A 19,280-nucleotide genomic window follows, 5' to 3' on the forward strand; every position below is an offset into this window, starting at 1 on the left:
ATCCGGAACGCGTACGTTCGTTTACGGCATCTTCACCCAGAGCGCAGCGTTGAAGAAACGGCGGCGACCGTGAGCGATCTTCTTGGAGTCAGCGTGAGCTTGGTGACGGACGTGAAGAAGGAGATGAAAAATAACGACGGAAATGTTGCGACGCCCTCCCGAAAGCGCCAGCGAAGCGCCGGAAAGAGACGACGCACAGAAGTGTACGACGACTTCACGAAGTGCGCATTGCGGTCGTCCGTGCATCGTTTTTTTCGCAGCAATGAGATTCCGACAGTGAAGGCAATTGCTGCGGATTTCAACGCTAGCGGCGATGTTACTCCTCTCAAGCCATGGACTGTGCGCCGCCTGCTGAATGACATCGGGTTCAGGTATGAGAAGAGGGGCCGGAACTCGCTGCTGATCGAGCGGGACGACATTGTCGCGTGGCAGCAGAAGTACCTCTACGACGTCGCCGGGTACAGGATGGAAGGTCGAAAAATCTTCTACCTTGATGAAACCTGGGTGAATGCGGGACACAGGCTATCGACTGTTTGGACGGACACGACGGTTGCTTCCCACCACGACGCCTTCATGCGTGGTCTGACGACAGGTTTGAAGCAGCCGTCAGGGAAAGGACAGCGCCTGATTGTAACGCACATCGGCAGCGAGGACGGCTTCGTCAGTGGTTGCCTGGATATCTTTCGGGGTACGAAGACCGGCGACTACCACGAGGAGATGGACGGCACCCGCTTTGAAAGGTGGTTTGGCGCCGTTTTGCCGCAACTGCCACAAGGTAGTGTAATTGTCATGGACAATGCCTCGTACCACTCGCGGCTGGAAGAAGCAGTGCCTACGACGTCTTCGCGCAAACAGGTCGTTCAGGACTGGCTGACGTCCAAAGGACTTGCTTGGGATGAAAAAATGCTTAAAAAGGAGCTCCTCAGCCTTGTGGCCTGTGTAAAGACACGGTACATCAAATATCGTATTGACGGTGCAGCTGAAAGGGCAGGATGTATTGTGCTCTCCCACCCTACCATTGTGAGCTCAATCCCATTGAGCTCATATGGGCGCAGATGAAACGAGGTGTCGCAGCGAGAAATGCCACATTTGAGCTGGCAGATGTAGAGGTGCTCCTGAGGGAAGAAGCTGCCAAGGTAACAGCTCAACATTGGGCAAACGCAGTTCAGCATGTGATCAGCATTGAAACAAAGTTCAGGGGAGACGGTGGAGCAAGTGCGCATGTTCAACCTATTATAATCCATCTGGATGAAGATGACATGGACTCCGACAGTGACCTATCTGGTATCGAGTCCTTTGAAGATGTGTAAGGCGGCCAGCTATTCGCCAGTGCCGCCTTTGCCCCTTTCAGTTAGTGTGGAGTGCGCAATTTAGCTTAAGTAGGTGTGTTTCCATAGCTGCAGGAGCAAGAAACTCCATCAGACAGCAGAGAAGACCAGACATGCTATTTGTGTGCGTTATTAAGACTTATTTCTGGAGTTAACTGAGCAGCCTAAGTGTGCAGCGTAACTTGTTCATGGTTGATTGCTTTGATATGCAGCTATGAGAATCAGAAGATTCAATTGCAGTGTTTGGTTTTTATTTCATTTGCCATTACTGAATGTTGTATGCTGTGTTGTAGAGTCGACAGGGATTTTCCAGTATGACAGTGAGGGTGACAAGTTATTTCAACAATCGATGCATGATATCATTTGCTGTAGTGAACCGAGCGGTGTATTGTGTGGTGCTGGCTCAGGACTGGTTGCCTTGATATGTAGCTATGAGAATCAGAAAAGGCTGTTGCAGTGCTTGGTTTCTGATTTCATTTGTTGCAAGTGTGGTGCAGGAATTAGGCCGAATGAATGCAGTCCTGACAAGACACTGCGTAGCAGACGTATCCATAAAAGAAAATTGTACATCTCGAGCTAGAGGAAACCCACACTGTTCCAAACTATTTTCTGGAAGCAGGGCCACGCTTGCACTATGCGATAGTTTTCGCTGCACAGGGAGGATGGCTATTCGCATGTGTAGCATGAGGTGTGTGCAAGCAGAGTCAAGCGAGTTCGCAAATTCACTTCAAGCAGAATCATCTGCAGTGTGTGGCTCTACGGCTCCTTGTGCGACACTGTATAAAAGGCCTTTAAAGGCAAGTTTCACCTACAGGAAAAGACGCTAGCTCGAGTTTTCACCCCACGTTTCTTACATTGTTTGGACACTTATGCGTGTATTGGATGCAGAAACAAAGTTGCAAATTAAATGCCTACGTGGAAGCATGTAAGTGAACATTGTGTGTCCGTGTGGCTGGCTGAGCCAAGTTGTCTTCTTGTAGAACATTGAGAACAAATAAATCTTTTAAGTGTCTTATTGCTCGTTTCATTTGCTATGCATAATTCAGCAGTGCGTCTGTTTAGCTGTCTGAGCCAAATCTGACAGGATACAGCAGTGAGGACAAGAAAAGTTGCTTTGGTGTTTTATTTCTAATTTGATTCTATTTAGCTATCTGCTGTCTTATGCAGGACGTAGGATAAATAGGTTTTATCTGTTGCCTACTCCACTGGATAAAATGCAGAATCACAATGTTAAAAACAATCCCCAAAGCTTTGGGAAGGGGAAACAAGGTTGGTTTCAATCGATCCTCCCATGTATGGGAATCATTTCATGTGCATATTTGGCGAGATTATAAATTTCCTCCTGAACATATGATCCGATTTTGCCTTTGCGTAGCAAGAAAAGTATGATATGCATTGACCAGTTTCAGTGCAGCGATGTGTACCATATGTGTGGTTCCATGCATCAACTCAACCGACATGTCATCAATCAGTGCAGATCACTACGTAACCCTTCAAACAGACTTCATTGCCTGCGTTATGAAGTGGGCATCGATTCATGTTCTGTCATTGTGATTTACACTCCTAATATATGTGTAGACATTGCACGAGTTGAGTTGCGAACAGTGCTGTGACAAGCAGCAGCTTGCTATTTGACTTGGAGCAGCGAGCTTCTCGCTGCAGCGGCCACTTGTGACGCAACAGTGAGAATGGATGAAATGCTGAGCTGTTTTCCACCCTGAATGCTCTATTTTGAATTTAGAGCACGTGCATGCAGATGACCATTGCAGCAGCAGCTTCTTACTTAAGAGACAAACACAAGGCGGGCAGTGTCTATATAGCTTCAATAATGCACATCTCATGCAAGAATTTGATTTGGTGAACAATATGCATGCGCATGTGTAGAAAAAGCTGAAAGGTGGTTTATTTGATTTCAGTGCTGCGTTTCATGTCTTCACATGCATTGTTGCAGCTGGTCATACCGGTGAAATCTAGCTAATGCAATGTCACTATCGGGAACCACAGCTCATTCACAAAGAATAAACGGGACAATGAAATTGAACTTACAGCGGTAACACTCCTGTGGAATCTTAATTATCATAGACAATGCAAACTCAAAGCAGATGCCTATTCGTATTTAATTCACAAAGGTTTTTGTCCGAAACAACAACTTAAGGCACTCCAATAAAAAACAGGCGACAAAAACATACTTGTTGCAATTAACACATTTAACAATGGTATCTCAGCGTAACCGAGAAACAAAATAGAAAAGGTGGCATATTAAATCCCATCACGTAGCTAAGCTACAGCTCGTACGCATTCACGGTCAAAAAGTGCGAAAATTCTGCTTCTTGTATTTGGCAACTTGATCACAATTTGGGCAAATACGCTTGCGCCCGACATGGACTTGGGACACACGGCTCGACATATATGCTTTAACGAAATGCAGCGCGCGCCGTCGCGTGGCTTGCGTTTCGGCCCGTGCATACTGTCCATGGCGTTAATAACTTGCTGGCGTAATCTACGAGAAATAAACAAGGAGTTATCGCCCCCTGTCGCAGACACTGGTGCGATAACGTGGGTAGCACAGGCACAGGAGGGACTAAACGGTAGAACGGTACTTCACGCTCAAGGCCAAACGCCCGCACAGGATGACGACGACAGCTTCGTATCATACAGCGTACTGCAGTAACTGCAGCGGCGGCTGCTTACCGGCAACGCGAGCGCTCACAAAGCAGAAGAAAAAACACCGTAGCGATTGTCATTACCGAGCATGTTAAGAACACTGCACACAACACGCAAACAAGGAATACGACTGAACGGCACTAAAAATCGTCCTCAGAGGGCCCGACGACGCCGACGGTTTGACGCGAACAGCGGAGGCGGCCATTTTGGTAGAAGTCCGGAAGCGCGGAAGAACATGTTTTGTGATTTCTTCCGTGAGCGCGGCGTGGAGGCGGTCTACCGCGACGTCACGTTGATACGGCGACACCATTGGCTGGAAGGGGGTCCTTTGATGAGGAAAAGCCGCACTTTTCTTGAGTTGTATCCGAGTATAGCTCATTTCCGGCAACAGAACCTATGATGTCATATGCCCATCTGAGCGATTGGCTAAGACTGGCAAAAGCAAACGCAAATTAGGCAGGGCTTATAAGCTTGCCGAAAGAGCTATCTGCACTTAAACTTAGGGTGCATTTTTTTTATAGCAATAAGAATTGTGGGGTGAACAATTAGTTATAAACGAACACGTAAACACCAAAGCAGTTGTGCGGCACTTTGCCGGCTGCCGTTGCACGCGTTGAACTAGCCTGACACAACACTCAACTGACATACGCGGCACGGTCACTTGAATGACCATGTTTGTCGAGTCATACCATGCGGTTTACAGTAAAATCTCGATGATACGAATCTCGCGGGACCGCGAAAAATATTCATATCATCCGAAATTCGTATGAACCAATACAGCCCAAAAAATGTAGCGCTGAAAAAAGTTTTCGTGAATTTATTTTCTTACTTTCGCCTGAAGAAATTCACGATTTTCTTCTGAATTTTTTTACCCCCATGTCGCAAAGCAGTCCTTTCTGGAGCGCGTAACGCTTCGCGCTCGTCACCTCACTCGCGGTGCCCAAGCTCGCTACACGCCGCAAGTCAAGCGTGAACCGCATGGTGCGTTTTTGCACGCGATTCACGCACCTCGGCTTTGCGCGCACCGTATTTTCACGCCTGTATCGACGATTTCGTGCCCGCGGTAGCTCCTACCTCAACCAGAAAATGACGCACGACGCACGCGGCAGGATGGAGGAGCCTGACGACTTGCGAAGCGCTCGAGACAGCCGGCTTAGCTCCGCCGGAGATGGTTAGGCTTAGCACCCCGGCAGATTTTTCATGGGCGATTTCACTAGCGCCGTGGATGATGTTTTATAGTACCGTTTACGCATGCGTAATCACCTCCTTTACCGCACAAGCAACTTAGCGTCTGCCTTGAGCGGCATTTTAAAGAGCGGTTAGGAGCGGTCGCTCGAGCGGCCACACAACTTCGCGGGCGCACCCGGCCACGCCGCGAGAAGCGTGCGGGGTTTCGCGGCGGTGTCAGCAAGCAGAAAACAACAGCCCGGCCGTTTCTAGAGAAAGAGCGACAAAGAGGGGAGAGAGAGCCGTCACTTGCTCGTTCGGCAGTCGGGCCCCTCGCCGGCTCGTTCGTATCATCCGCCCGGCCGCACAGGTCCGTTCGGAACAGCCGAAATTTTTCCCATTGCTAGCAATGCAATTTCGCCGAGACTTTTCAGAAATTCGTATCATCCCGAAATTCGTATCACCCAGAATCGTACCATCGAGATTCAACTGATAAAAATACGGAAGGTATAGAAGTCCGGCCAGAAGCAAAGTGCGAACAGTGGCACTTCAGTAGTATGGCAGCGCCATCTATAAAAGTGGGCGATTAACAAGATAACCAAATGGCTGTGTGTAAGATGGGAGAAGCTCTTCATTGTCATACATGAAGAGCTTGTCCCTTCATACATCATTGTCGACGTCATAAAAACACATGATTTTCATATCATAAAAACGCATGATTTTCATAGCTCTTCATACATCATTGTCGACGTCATAAAAATGCATGATTTAGCAGAATTAAAATTTCGGCTTAAAATATTTAATTTCTCAGTGAATAAAGCATCGCTTGCTGTCAGACAAGCGCTTAGGGCACTATAAAACACTAAATCTTTCAAATAAAACAAGCTTGTATTTTGTCTGCATGGCCCCTTTAAGCCATACAAGTCGCCGGATATAGATTTATCTTAGAGCCGGGACGACGCTTCCAGCACCAGGAGGATATGCCACATGGTGCTTAATTAAAGGGGCCACGGTCAGAGGTGGCTGCTCTTAGAAGAGGAGGAAGGAGCTTGAGAGCTGAGTGTCCGTGGAAGATGACGAGACTTGGTGCGGTGTCTGCTGTGCTGAATGCTAGCGGTGGCTTGGCCTCCTCATTGTAAATAGTGTTACACAGCATCCTCGCCTCATAACAATACAATAGGCATCCTTGTATTACAGTCCTGTACAGTCCAGAGCAATTCAGGTGGCCACCGTGAGGGGTTTCTCCTGCGATAACAACTGTCCACTTAGTAAACACAGCATAGCCAGATGAAAATGTACAAAGCACTGCGTGTCAAGCATTGTACAATACAGGCTTATATAATACAAGCTATACCGCTCTATGCACAGCCTCTGTGAGGAATATCAGCTGTTGTGCTTCAGCCCAATCCCCCAAAGCTCAGCCCTTTTGGAGACAGCTGGCTTTCTTTCCTCAGACGATGTCAGTGGTTCCGCATTTGCAACTTCAGTACTGGATGTTAGAGCAGGAGCTGCAACAGGCTGGAGAGGAGAAAAATAATAATAACAAAAAAGAAACATCAATAATGACATTTTAATGAAAACATCATGTCTATCGTTATTTGGTTCCTCACTGTAACTACTTTTCTGCATTCTAGTCATCTTCAATTTGGACTCAAAACAACTGTTGTGAATTTATTGAATATAAAGCTTTAGGCAGGCAAGAAATACTTTGAGGTAAACACAAGCAACTGACAAAGCAGTTGTCTCACAAGCAACCCCAGGCACTTGTGAGTTGTCCGAGTGACATCTGAATATTCAGTGCCACTCACCCGAGCCCTTAGCAGAATCCGAGAACTGACTATTGGGGGCCGAATATACCCAATCAATCTCTACAAGCTCGCCCCATACGACTCTGCCAAGGGGGTGATCCACGGCATACCGAACCACTACACAATGGAACAAGTCTTAGACGACCTATACTTCCCGTGGTTCGAGTTTCTCTCATGCCGGTGCCTCAGCACCACCGGGACTGTCGTGATCACTTTCCTGGGGCACAAAGTGCCGTTCTACGTCTACTACAAGGGAGTAGAAGTCAGGTGCTATCTCTATAAAAAGACAGTGCCATTCTGCAGCGGTTGCCAGGCCATGGGTCATCGATCCGACGTGTGCCCGAATCTGAACACTCGCAGCTGACAGTCTCACGGTGGGCAGAATCCCAAACCAGGACACCCGTGTAGCCCGTGTTGTGCCCTGTGCAAAGGGCATCACTTGACAGCCAGCAAGGGCTGTCCCAAGTGGTTCTGTGAGCCCTGCATTTTGCGACGCAAGGCGCTGGAGCGGGACTGGGAAACCCAGGGACGGTCCTCTACGATGCAGTCAAGACCTTCCCGAAGCACGTCTCAGGGACATTCTAGCAACTGTGCACGTGTGGACGACAGCGCACGGCACCGTTCCCGATCAAAAACACGGAGAGGTGGTCGAGAAATAAACAGGCCTGCGTCGCGGTCTACCTCCCGGAATCCTCGGAAGGCAGAGACTGTTCACGCTACCAAATCACCATCACCTTCCTCGACCAAGCTCCACAAGAGGAACCAATGCGACAGCGAAAATGGCAGTGGAAACAGCGGTGAAAATAGGGTAAGGCGGGCAGAAACAGTCTCCCAAAACAACAGAAATGAGAAAACAAATACACCACAAAAGGACAAACACGATAGCTCCAGCGTTTCTGAAAGCACGCTTTTAAGGCAGAAGCTTTTTAGAATTAAGCAGGTATTAGAGCAAGTCACTAGAGAGAATGCTAAGCTCAAGCAAGAGATCCGTAGTCTCAAAAGAGAAACCGCCACTAGCACACCAGAAGCACACGAAAAATACGAGGAGTGCCAACAACCAGCCTATACTCGCAGACAAACCGCAGCAGATGCCGTCGGCCTGTCAAACACTACAGAAGAATTCATACAAATGGAAGTTGCCATTGAATTAACAAACGCAAACCTGCCTCCGCCGAAAAAAATAAGAAACAAGAGCAAGGAACCGCACAGTGGACACAGCTTGGGCTTGGAAGCGCTAGAAGCGAGAGTTGAAGAAAATCTCAAGCATGCCCTTGAAACTTCTGGTACGAGCCTTGGCGAGAAATTAAGCAATGAAATAAGCAGTAAATTCGAAGCTATGGCATCGAACTTAACACAGACACTAAACACTCAAATTGACGATCTAGCGAGTCTGGTTACAGCGCTAGAAGGAACAGTAGTCAACATATCGCTACCTGCACAGTCGAGCGCAAGTATCAGCCCCATAAAGACGCACAAACCCTACGCTCGCCCGTCATCAGTCGAAAGCCCATAAACTGTTAAAGCGTCAGTAGGAACCACAACTTTCAACATGGATAGGAATAACGACAACAGCACCAACATTATTGAGGGCTACACCGTATTGTCGCAAGAGAGGCAACATCCAACAGCACATTGGAAACCTTTCCGTCGCTGAATTGCAGGATGTGATAGCACTGCAGGAAGTTGGATGATTAGCCCAATTACTGAATTATAAAGCTTTCTATTCAAATACGGGTGATGAGAGCAAGGAAAAACCCACAGTCTGCACGCTGACCAGGACAAATATTCCTGTAATACAACACATCATCAGAATCACATTGATTGAGCACATGCTCATAGAAATTTTTCCCACGAGAAGAAGACAAAAGGACAAAAGCCTTTTTGTCCTAAACGTCTACAGTAACCCCCGAAAAAAGCACAATTTTTCAACTCTTTTCCGGAAGGCAATAGACACCGCAAAGAGGCAACCCCTACTCATAGTGGGTGATTTTGACACCCCGTGTACGGCTTGGGGATACGCCAGAGACACACCCAAGGGCAAACAACTCTGGGAAACCACTCAGCAAGAAAGACTGTCTCTCATAACTGATCCCGCTCACCCCACGCGGTACGGCAACAGCATCAGCATGGACACCACTCCGGATCTCGCTTTTACCAAGTACGCATCTCAGGTCGCCTGGAATAACACCCAGGAAAATCTGGGGAGTGACCACCTCATTATATCCATCCAAATCAGTGCTGGCCCAGCTAAACCCAAAGGGCACAAAATCAAGGTTGTCGAATGGGACTTCAGAACCCCGAGACTTGCTGAGTGTGAGCACGACGGTGGTATGCCGGACATAACCGACATCGACACATGGTCAGCACAGCTGAAGGCGCACGTCGAGAAATCTACGAGAACCATACCAGAGGAACCGGGTTTTGCGACAGCTGATTCCCGCCTACTTCACATGTGGGAAGCCAAACAGGGATTACAGAAACGGCTCAAGAAGCAAAAACACAACCGCACCCTGAGAAAACGAATACAGTCGAACCCCGCTACAACGAACTCCGCTTCAACGAAATTTCCGCTTCAACGAAATATTTCCAATTCCCCGTCAGCTAGCCATAGAAGTCAATGCAACAAAGTCCTCGCCACAACGAACCATTTGACAGGCTTGCTTTCGCTTCAACGAAATTTTCGATGATTTGGGCAAGGTTTGAACAATTATTTTGCAATAAAATAACCATAGCGCCAGCTATGTGTAACTTTTCATACATTCAGGACGCTTAGTTTCACCGAAAACATGCGCGGTGCGCCCACACCGCCACCCAAAACAAACAAAAAACAACTCATAGGAGGACGCCATTGTTTGATGGTGATAACGATGTGGCTGGCCGTCTTTACATGAGGCGCAGGCCCGGTTCGCCAAGCCGGAGCTACAGCCTCTGCAGCCAATCTGTATCCAGTTGAAATCGCACGAATGTGATCCGCTGCTGGCGCGGCGCCGTCATATATGCGTTGTGAGCAGCTGTCCTTGCCGTTTTTCTTCTACCATTCTTCATAGCCAAGAGCAAAAATCATGTTTGCGTGTTTGGTCTTGAAGCCAAGTCATCCTATCTTAGTCGCGAGCGCGCGGTCATGTTAAATGCAAGCGCGCACGTCTTGCCTGCCAAGGTCAGTAGCTGCCGTGCCCTGTCAGAGGATAAGATAACGGCACCGCTCCTGCCACAAGCGAGGGGGGCTTCCGATGGCCTAGCAGCTATCTGCAAGTAATGAGCTCGGTGGACACGCCTTGTTGTACAGCAATACGTTTTGCGCCTACATTTCTTCACCCCCCTCCGTAACACCTTCTTTGCCTGCAGTGAAAAAACAGGTATCCATTGGTATGTTTGTTACCGGAATAAACATGACGTTATTGCGCGTCACTCCTTTTTCTAAACATTGTATTATGCTGCCAATGATGCGGAAACATACGGGGCTATTTTTCTGGCCTTTCGTTTCTGGGCAGATTTCGCCTCAACAAATTTTCGCTTCAACAAAACTTTTCGCACGTCCCGTCAATTTCGTTGTAGCGGGACTCGACTGTAGCTAGATTAAACTGCGAAATTCAAGAATACACGAATCTACTCTCGCGCCAGCAATAGTACGAAACATGTGAATGCATGGACATCCAGATCGGGCTCCCCAAAACATGGAACATTCTGCGATGCTTTATGAATCCTGAGTGGGGTAAAACCGTGCAGAAATTAAATTTAAACAGAATCCTCCACGTGCACAACGGGACAAATGTTGAGCTCATACAAATAATCAAAGACAAGTACGTCGGCTCCAATCGCCCCGTAAAGCTCCCGGACTACTCCGGACCAGAGAACACCTTACTTGACCGACCAATCACCGTCGAGGAACTCTGTGCGGTTGTTCAAAAGCTGCGGACGAAGTCGACACCGGGACCCGGTGGCATATCCAACAAGACGCTTAGAAACCTCAACGAGCCTTCCCTCACTGCGCTAGCTAAATTCATGAACGAGTGCTGGTTGAGAGGCAACCTTCCCAAAATCTGGAAGACTGCAAAAATAGTCATGATACCTAAACCTGGGAAAAAGCTTCACATTGACAACTTAAGACTAATCTCTCTAACATCTTGTATTGGCAAGCTCCTCGAACACGTCGTTCTTAATCGTATCAGCAACTACATGGACGGCAAAGACCTATATCCACTCACTATGATAGGGTTCAGAATGAAGCTTTCAACCCAGGATATGATGTTACAAATCAAGCATGAAATAATCGACGGCGACAAACTTTTTCTCCTTTGGACACAAGGGCAATCTTAGCTCTTGACCTCACCAATGCTTTGATAACGTCAGACACGAAGCGATACTAGAGGGGCTTGCCAAGATCACCCCGGGGAAGTAAGTATACAATTACATCAGAGACTTTCTAACAAACAGGACTGCTTCCCTTTTCGTCGGCAGCCTTGAGTCGGGTGACTTTGCGCTGGGTGGTAGGGGTACACCTCAAGGGTCTGTGCTCTCCCCCTTTCTTTTCAACGTCTCACTCCTAGGCCTGCCTGAGAGATTAAGCAACATCAAAGGCCTTCACCACAGCCTGTACGCCGATGACGTCACTCTGTGGATCGGCAGTAGACACGGTGCGAGATTAAGTTCGAGAACGAGGACTGGACTGTTCTCCTCAGAAATCTGAGTTGCTCATCTACCGGCCTACCAGTAGGGGACAGAAGGGAGACCCATCGAATCCCGACATCTGCGTCTACGCCAACAACCAGAAGATCCCAGTTGTAAACAGCATTAGAATCCTCGGCCTACGACTGCAATCTAATGGTCACAACAAAGAGACAATCCTTCATCTCGAGAAGAGCACTCAGCTCACCATGCGACTCATCTCCAGAGTGGCAAACAAGAATAGAGGTATGAAGGAAGACACTCTCATATGGCTCGTACAAACCTTCGTAATTAGTAAAATCACCTACAGCATTCCTTTCCTACAACTCAAAAATGATGAGAAAGTAAAAATTAATGGCTTAATTAAGAAGGTTTATAAACAAGCAATGGGATTACCAGTTACCACGCCGAACGAACGTTTCAAAGCACTAGGCATCAATAACTCAATTGAAGAACTAATTGAAGCGCAACAAACAGCCCAATTAGAACGGCTATCTAAAAGCAAAACGAGAAGACACATTCTGCAGTAACCAGGAATCCGAAGCGGAAGTTCCCTCCAAAATGGAGTTGACCTCCCACACGAATGGCGAAAATACATTTGCATCCCGCCACTGCCAAGAAATATGCATTCAGAGCTAAACGTGGAAAGAAGACAAGCTAGAGCACGAGCCCTCGACAAACGTTTCCAAACCAATTGTGAGCCACGGGAGATTGTGTGCGTTGACGCTGCCGACTACTACATTGGCATCTCTTGTCTCAACGCCATGGCAATTGCAGCCGTCAGCAATGACGGAGTCACAATGACGTCAGCATTTACGCCGGCCAAAGATCCCACTCAGGGCGAGGAAATGGCCATAGCCCTTGCTATAAATTCTACCTGAGCAACACCAATCATAAGCGACTTGAAGTCCGCCATTCTTAACTTCTCGAAAGGCAGGATCCCCCTGCAGCAGCCTCGCTGTTAGAGAAGACCACTAACCAAAGAAAACTTCTTTTGATATGGACTCCGGCCCAATGCGGCCTACAGGGGAATGAACTGGCCCACGCAACCGCTCGAGCTCTGGTCAACCGAGCTGTGTTGCCTACGACGCCACCACAACCACCATCATCCCCACACGAGACCTCGCAGGAAAGCCAAGAACAAGCACACGTTATTCGATCTCACAAAGACAGGCTAGACACATACAGGGATATATTAAATCACTACAGATTATCCAGATGCAAATATCCACTGGCCCACCACACTCTTTCCAGGAAAGAGGCAGTCACGTGGCGACGGTTGCACACAAACACTTTTCCAAGCCTTGTTTCCCTCAACCGCTGCTACCCAGACCTTTACTCAAACCTCTGCACTTTGTGCAACAGCAGAGCCGACCTACACCACATATGGTCCTGGCATGAGCTCCAAAAAAATACGACCGGCTATAATAGCAAATCCGATGTAATAGGTTAGGTTAGGTTAGGCTAGGTTAGGTTAGGGCTGTAGAACAATGGGAGACTGTTCTGCTCAGCTCCACACCGGAGGCACAACTAAAAGCAGTTCGTATGGTCCAAGCCGCCGCGAGGATCCAAGGAATTCTGGCAGACAGTTGAGGGAGGGAGATTGTCCCAGATGTCTACCCTTCAGAACCTATCTTGGGCATCAAATAAAGTCTCTCTCTCTTGGTTGTCTCACTAGCTAGTTGTCTCACAAGCAACCCCAGGCACTTGTGAGTTGTCCGAGTGGCATCTGAATATTCAGTGCCAAGATGGGGCATGCCATTAATGGCTTACTGATAACACCGGTGCTGATAACACAGAGCCACTTATCATTGATTGATTTTAGGGTTTAACGCGCCGACGCAACGCAGGCGATGAGGCGCGCCATAGTGGAGGGCTCCGGATTAATTTTGACCACCTGGGGATCTTTTACGTGCGCCGAAATCTCGTACACACGGGCGTTTTTGCTTTTCGCCTCCATCAGAAAAGCGGCCGCCGCGGCCGGGAATCGAACCCGCGACCTCGTGCTCAGCAGCGCAACGCCTTAGCCACTGAGCCACCGCGGCGGGTAGAGCCACTTATCACCCACACCCTATGTGTGTTGCCACAACATCTCTCAACCCGCCAAATTGTTGAAAACATTAAAAAAATATGGCCTTCTTATATGGCTATATTATAAGCATTACGTATTTTACAATAACTTAACACACTGCATTTGTATTACGCTAGAATGGGAATGAAAAATCTGGGACCAGACTTTTAGGTTTGCATTCCTTTTTCCAGGAAGTTTCTTCAAAGCACAAATGTTGCTATCTGGTACTTGATTTGACATTGAGATTTTAACTGAACCATATTTGGTTTGAATTCAGACTGGCCTGAAACTTCTCTTCTTGCGCACCCCTAGTCTTAATTAACCCTTTCCGATCACGTACAGTATCTTGTCTGGCTACCATTATAGGTACTCCATGCAAAAAGAGAATTCCCGTTAGATGTCCCCCTTTCTAAAGTCCCATAAGTGGGTGAAATGTCTCATCTGCCTACATCCAACAGCTGAACGATGGTACACTATGCCAATGTCCGCCAACGTACGACAGACGACTGGAAAGAGTGAATGAGATATGCATCGGCCATGGCAGGACCGACGAAAATCAAATGATCCATTGATGTCTCAGTGGTTGCATGAGGTCTTCATGAAAAAAACCCCTCTTAAAGGAGCCATAAAGACAAAATACAAGTTTGTGTTATTCGAAAGATTTCATGTTTGATAGTGCCCCCAGTGCCTGTCCGAATGCAAACGGTGCTTTATTCACTGAGAAATTAATTAATTTAAGTTAAAATTTTGATTTTTCTGCTAAATCGTGCGTTTTCATCTCCTGCAATGACATTACATTAACCGACTGCTCTGCAGCTGATGGGGAAGCCTTCTTTACCGTTAGTGAACCTAGATGGCGCCACCATACCAGAGCAAGCCGTTTTCTGCCTTTGGTTTGTTTTTGACCGTATTTAAACAAGGGTTGTTTTTGTTCAGGGAGAAAATAATCGTTTCGTGAAACATAGTGCTCGCTCGACAAGTATGGTCACGTAAGACACCGTTGCTTGCGTTGCTTGCATCAGTTGCCCAGTGTCATCTAAGACAACCCCAAAGCCCCTGAGTCCTGAGCAGCTAAACCAAGCATAGTGCGCGCAGTACCAACAGCAGTACGCACCGGTACTTCTACGTTTACGTGAGATTTCGTAACCTTTACTGTTTGTCCCACCATTCTTACTGCTTTAAATGAATGTGCCCTAAATTTAAGCGCAAATAGCTCGTTCAGCAAGCTTATAAGCCATGCCTAATATGCGTTTGCTTTTTCCGGCCTCCGCCAATCGCGGAGCTGTCTGGTATGACATCATAGGTTCTGTTGCGGGAAATGAGCTAGTGGGTCGCATGGCCATTCCCTTTTTTCCTCATTATATAGCATATTTAAGCGAAGTTTACGTTAAAAGTGGCATCAGTATGATTCTAACGAGGCAATCTTTTGAATGAACCAAACTTGTGTTTTCTCTTCATGGCTCCTTTAAGAATTTTCAATACCCTAGACTGGCGCAAGACACTGCTTTGAAGAATGCGAAATTCAGGACGTACCTCCTCCACGACAGGAGCAGCTGAGAAAATTGCCTTCATCAACTCAACATCCTCTTGCTTGGAACTCTGCAAAAATATGTCGCCGAATGTTTTGGTTTTACAGTGGCTGCTACAAGCATATCCATAACACCAAGATGACTTGGTTCAAATATTACGACCTTCGATTAAGCCAAAATACATGCAAATGAATTCTATATTAAATTAACCATTGTACAGGTGCTTTCATTTTATCCTAGGTTTGAAGCCTAGATGTAACTGCTTACGAAACCCCTGCTTTGCGAAGGCTTCAGCTCTGGCAGTCGTTATGCAAACTTGCTACTGTGATGCAAAGCTTCGGGGTTTCAGGGGTCAGTAATCATGGCAGCTGTTTTCAAATAGATGGGAGAAGCAAAGACACCCACAAAAGATAACCTTGCTTCACGTTACAGGCTCCAATATACAGCTTCACAGCTTCAGTACATCCGAACCACTTCACTACAGCATTCACCATAATACAGATATTTGTTTTATGTGTAAAAGACGAAAATTAAAGTTGCCTTGTCTTGACACCACACGGCTACACACACAGCATACCACTCCATTACAAGCTGATGTCTTATGCATTAGGCATCAACCAAGCAGCTCTACCAGGCCGCATTACTAGGCTCGTGCGAATAGTAATATTTTAGTTTGAAGTGAATTCGAAGCGAATAGTCCTTGGGGTCGAATACTTTCGAAGCGAATTCGAATAGCTGTCAGGTGTCACTGAGCTTCCTGTCACTGAGACACTGAGCTTCCGGGCCTGGCGGGACCTTCATAAAAAAGTTCTATACGTATTGGGTTGGCACCCATGGATGCATTTGCCATGTCACTTGACTGATTGAAGCAACTGATGCCCACTGAAATTCAAGAGCGGAGTGCAATCAGCCCCTGCTCACTGCACGCATGTCACACTGTAACCAAACCAATTGTTTCGTTACCATTTCATTGTTTGAAACAATGAAACAGGAGCCTCGACAACCGTGACGAACAGGCGCGCGTAAGAAGGCTACCACAATGCTCTGAATGTGGCTTAGCTTGTCTTGGCTCCACATGTAGTCAAGATGTAGGCCTGATATCAATGGCACTGCGGCTTGCCTAACGAAACTGAAACTTGAGCACAGTTTTGATATTTGTTCACCCCGAATACTTCGAAATATCGGAAATTTTAAATTCGAGTCGAAGCGAATTCGAATACTGTAATATTTGTTCGAATATTCGAAGCGCCCAAATATTCACACAAGCCTACGCATTACCCATGAAACCTGCAGCTCTAAAACGAAACATTCTGTGCTGGGTATCACTGGTCACTGTGCCACACCGCCAACAGACGCAATTTACAAATGTGGGGCCACGAAAAAAGCAAGTGAAATGGCACGAACAACATTTTTACCTTCAGCCAGCAAACACCTCATTAAAGAAGTGTCTTTTTGTAAGGATGCCAAACAGCGGAAGCCTATCTGACCCCAGAAGAGATCTTGTCATTTCATGTTTTCCCGCTACACTTGGATGCTGGATTTACTCTCAGGGAAAGAGTTGATCACGGCTGCACATCTAACAAGCTCTGGAGGTATTTTATATAGCACTGCACTGTTGAGATGGACTTCTGTTGTGAAGTGGTGGGAATGATTTCTCTCATGAAGAAAAAGACATTTTGCCAAATCTATGATGCCATACATTCATGCCAATCTTTAATACCAACTAGATACAACTACGGATACATCGTGCTCTCATACTGTACTATAAATTGCTTTTTCTTTTTCAGTAACAAGGGCACTTTTTCCAAAGTACTAGCCTGAATGAAAACCTAGTACAGCACCTTCTGACTCCAACATAACCTGACGGAAATTTCAACGCGCTTGTCTCATAAACAGAAGGTCTCTTTTATTTGTCATTTTGGACTGCTCCAAACTTCTCCACAGCAGCTTCATATTTTATTTGCCCATAGAAGTTCTACCACATGAGCAGTTTTGGGCTACCCAGGGACTGTTCAATGCTGCTCTGAGCAGACAAACAAAAGAGACCAGGAAATATAAGACTAGCAACAACTGCACGCATAAAATCTCCTGGGGTAGCAAGGCGAAGCCTAGAACTTAAAAGTGCCACAACAAATCCTTACAGTAACTCTTCCATAAACTGCACTGCTGCAGCCTCTTTTACAACATCTTTCGGTCATCATCACCATGTCCTGTTTCACGGATACACCACATGCATTTTACGAACAGCCAATCACGGTCAGAAATTGTTGGAGTTAAGAGTGCTATAGAAGGCTGCAAGAGATAGATGGCCGGCTTTTCCCTGAAATAAATGTGCTGTGTGATTATCAAAACTAGGTACAACTTCTTGTTTTCTTTCTTGACATGCCAATGCAGTATAGGCTACATGTAAACAAACAGTTTGAAAGCCACATACCGAAACACTGTCGTCCTCAAGCTTAGACATCTGGTGTTCAGCAATCCTGTTTTTTATTCGGCCCTGGGTTGACCACAGACCTGTCTTTGTCGTACTGGGGACAGACAACATGCACAGATTAAATATGATTGATTGATTGATTGTGGGGTTTAACGCGCCGACGCAACGCAGGCGATGAGGCGCGCCGTAGTGGAGGGCTCCGGATTAATTTTGACCACCTGGGGATCTTTAACGTGCGCCGAAATCTCGTACACACGGGCGTTTTTGCTTTTCGCCTCCATCAGAAAAGCGGCCGCCGCGGCCGGGAATCGAACCCGCGACCTCGTGCTCAGCAGCAGATTAAATATGTTGCAATGTAAAAGAACATTTGTGAACTTTTCACTCGTTGTGCAAAGATGACAACAGCAAAATCTGGAGTTTTCATAGAGCAGGAAAAAAAATCTTTGTCGTGTCATTATAGTCATGACCAGGCCGGTGGGGGATTGACTACAGCGCAGTTGCTTCCAAGCTGCCGTTTAGGGCATTTTGAAATAATTAACAAGTCAGTGGTGGTGATGTCACAGGGCAATAACTGCTCTGGTTGGGTAGTGGGCACCTGTTCTGATGGTCGCTAGAAGTACTCCGTTATTACAATAAAGCAACAGTCGCTGCACACTAATGCAGCGTTCAAATCTCCGGCCTCAAGGAACATAAAACAACCACCAATTCAGCATTTTATACAACTTGAAAGACTCGCACTGCATCATTTTTGAGCCAATTTTTGATAAAGCCAGAATTACACTCAATTTCTGCTGAGCATTCGTGATAACGTTCGTTCGTGCTGCAAGACGAGTGTGCTCACACGCGAGGAAATTGCACGAAGCGCTAGCCTATGTCCGAGCCGAACTCAGACAACTTTGTCATATTAGGCATCAATGAAAGAAGTGCTTTCTTCATGCGTTTAGGGCGTCCGACACGCTCACACCCAAGTCCTGAGCTCTCTCCGTGAAAAAAAAAAAAAAAAAAAAAGTCCCAGTATGTGCTACAACTGCGAGGTCACCAGCAAAATCACAGGCCGTTTGAAACACGATACGGACTCCCGAAGCCATTGACAGTCACGAAGAATCAATGCACACAAGGCTGTCTCATAGCACCTTCTTCTTCAAAAGGTGGGAGCATTTTTAAATTTTTTGACGGACCATACCCCAGGCGTATACAGCATCCCTGTAAACGTACGTTATTTCATTGCTGCCAACTATCCTTCCTAGCTCTGCACCGTGTTAAATGAATCGCATAACCAGATGTGTCCTGTCGGTGACAGTCTCAAGTGATGGCTTTGAAGTGTGATCTCCTCCTTTTGAGAGCAGTTTCCCTTAAATTTTGCCCAATACAGATTACAGGTAACAATCACCACATGCAATGACCATAACACATGCACGTACCTTTCACTAAGCGCTGCGTCAGAGGCGAGGGAATGGAAGTCCGTAGAGAAAGCACCCACATCCGACCCTGAGCCAGCTACGGATGAACCCCGCGCATCTGAACGTGAAGTGGCAGCAGAGCCGACCATCACATCTGAAATAAGGAACGAGCAACTTCATGTGCATGTGCATGGTATAAATATAGTGATGTAAT

At 46.9% G+C, this 19,280-nt stretch overlaps 1 long non-coding RNA gene across 1 annotated transcript; it reads right to left on the bottom strand.

Annotated features, from left to right (window-relative positions):
* Positions 1-6,325: 6,325 nt before the first annotated feature.
* On the bottom strand, positions 6,326-19,226 carry LOC144178509 (uncharacterized). The gene is made up of 4 exons (XR_013324020.1): positions 19,088-19,226; positions 17,667-17,760; positions 15,237-15,302; positions 6,326-6,677 (listed from the first exon to the last, which is right to left on the bottom strand). It is a non-coding gene; the product is annotated as an uncharacterized LOC144178509 (long non-coding RNA).
* Positions 19,227-19,280: the final 54 nt, after the last annotated feature.

This window comes from Haemaphysalis longicornis, unplaced genomic scaffold, assembly GCF_048455015.1.
Source record: "Haemaphysalis longicornis isolate Haplotype H1 unplaced genomic scaffold, Haemaphysalis longicornis Haplotype H1 scaffold_4, whole genome shotgun sequence".
In the NCBI taxonomy this organism is placed as follows: domain Eukaryota; kingdom Metazoa; phylum Arthropoda; class Arachnida; order Ixodida; family Ixodidae; genus Haemaphysalis; species Haemaphysalis longicornis.